We start from the raw sequence: 2,496 nt of genomic DNA on the forward strand, positions 1-2,496 counted from the left end.
AGGGTTCCCTTTTCTCCACATCCTCACCAGCACTTGTCATTTATTAATTGTTGATGGAGCCATTCTGACAGGTGTGAGGTGATACCTCATTGTCACTTTAATTTGCATCTCTTTGATGATCAGTGACTTTGAGCATTTTTTCATATGTCTCTTGGCCATCTGTATGTCCTCTTTGGAGAAGTGTCTATTTAGGTCCTGTGCCCATTTTTTAACTGGATTGTTTGTCTTTCTTTTATTATAGTTGTCATTGTTGTTTAAATATGGAATGCTTCACAAATGTGCATGCCATCCTTGTGGAGGGGCCATGCTAATATTTTCTGTATTGTTCCAGTTTTTAGTATATGTGCTGCTGAAGTGAGCACTGTCTTCCTTTTGTTAAGTTGTATAAATTTCTTATATATTTTGGATATTATCAGATGTATCATTGCCAAATATGTTCTCCCAAACAATGGGCTCCTTTTTCATTTTGTTGATGGTTTCTTTTGCTGTGCAGAAGCTTTTTATTTTAATGTAGTCCTATTTTTTTATTTTCTCCTTAGTTTCCTTTGCACGACGAAATATATCTGTAAACATGTTGCTATGAGAGAGGTCTGAGATTTTGCTGCCTATGGTTTCTTCTAAGATTTCTATGGTTTCTTGTCTTACATTTAAGTCTTTTATCCATTTTGAATTTATTCTTGTGTGTGGTGTAGGTTGGTGGTCGAGTTTCATTTTTTTGCACATATCTGTCCAATTTTCCCAACACTGTTTATTGGAGAGGATGTCCTGACTCCATTGTATGCTCTTGCCTCCTTTGTCAAATATTAATTGAGCATAATGTCTTGGGTCGATTTAAAAATACCATATTATTATGGTCCTTTTAGGTTATTTCTAATTTTTGCTCTGAAAAATAATGTAATTAATCTCTCTAGGGAGATAAGTCTTTGTGTTTCTTCATTATTAATTTCTTGAATTCCAAGCAATAGCATTATTACATGAGGCTCTTTTTATATATTCTCAAATCGCCATCAAGAAAAGTTATATCAATGTAGATATGTAGCAGCAGTTTAAAATAATAGCTGGCTCTTAAAAGCATTGAATATGATCTTTGCTCAGTGTCTGCCTATTTGAACCAGGAAGCGTGGTATAGTTCATTGTTTAGATTTTAATTTCTTTGAATGCTAGTGAAGTTCAATAATTTTCTATTTTTTCTTTCTATATGCCCACTAGTCCAGAGACTTTAAATGAGGCAATATTATTATTCATGTATCCACTTGCTACTGTGTGACCACAGTCCTTTAAACACCTGCCAAAGCTGCCTCAGGTGAAGGGACACAAGCCTGCCCCAGGCCATCATTTGGCCTCTGTTGTTTTCTCCTTTCTGATTTCCTTCAGAAATACAGTGAGCCCTCCAATAATGTTTCATTCAACATTGTTTTGTTATAATGTTAATGAGATGCTGTAGGAACTTAACTGTTGTTTATATCAATTAGCCTGTGATAAAATCAGTTATACATCATTCCGTGGCAGTTCCAAGAACCACTGATGACATTGAGGACTTCCTGTATCTGCAGCCAAGGTCTCAACTGCTTGGGAAACTGATTGGAGGGCCTTTGTCACTAACTCGGGTGTCCGTAAGAGCCTCGCCCCACTAAGCAGTAGCAATACAGGGAGGCTTCTTCCTCCCTAAGTCACTGCTGCCCTCCACCGGGTACCATTGGGCTGTTTATGTGAGAGATGAGAGCCTTCCTATTACTGCCGCTTGTGTGTGGTTCCCACACCTCTGCTGGTGATGCTGATGCACTGTCCTCAAATCACCAAACATCTGAGGGTTTTATCACCTCACAAGGGTTTTTGACCTAAAGGGAAGGAGCCAGAATTCAAGGCCAATTTCTCAAAGATCCACAGTCAAGCCTAATAATCTTACTTCCTTTCTGATCCTTTTTGTTTAAATCTCAGGTCAGGAAAAGTGAGTCTCTCTCTTCCTATGTCAAAGGAAAAATAAATGGGCAAGTATTTTTCAAACCTGTAATTGCTGTTATAAACTTGTGTATGTTTAGAAGAAATGAGGGAGTGGGTAAACTAAGGAATTGAAGGGGCCCAAAAAAATGCTGATATTTCATAATATCACCTCTTCACAATAAAGACGTTGGTATATTTCTATATACATGAATTAAAAACTGGAAGTCTACATCCCAAAATATTTATTGTAATTATTTCTGAAGCATAGGATTCAGAGGTCAAAGGGAGAGACTCTTATTATTTCAAAAAATAGGGGGAAAGATGTTGATATTATAGATAATTTTTACTGTCTTTTTGTCATTTTATGCAGTTACCAAATTTGGCTGCATAAAAAATGTAGCCAAAATACAATAACCAAAAGTTGAACAAAATAAAATCAGTTAAATACAAAGCTACTTTCTATAATATATAAAGAACTTTTATCATTTAGTTACATGTGGCAAATACACACACACACACACACACACACACACACACACACAATTGAATGGGGGG

General features: G+C 36.4%; 1 non-coding gene across 1 annotated transcript; it reads right to left on the bottom strand.

Annotated features, from left to right (window-relative positions):
- Positions 1-254: 254 nt before the first annotated feature.
- Positions 255-362, bottom strand: LOC132228919 (U6 spliceosomal RNA). Its single transcript, XR_009451524.1, has one exon. It is a non-coding gene; the product is annotated as a U6 spliceosomal RNA (small nuclear RNA).
- Between the last annotated feature and the right edge of the window lie 2,134 nt (positions 363-2,496).

Source organism: Myotis daubentonii, chromosome 2, assembly GCF_963259705.1.
Source record: "Myotis daubentonii chromosome 2, mMyoDau2.1, whole genome shotgun sequence".
Taxonomy (NCBI): domain Eukaryota; kingdom Metazoa; phylum Chordata; class Mammalia; order Chiroptera; family Vespertilionidae; genus Myotis; species Myotis daubentonii.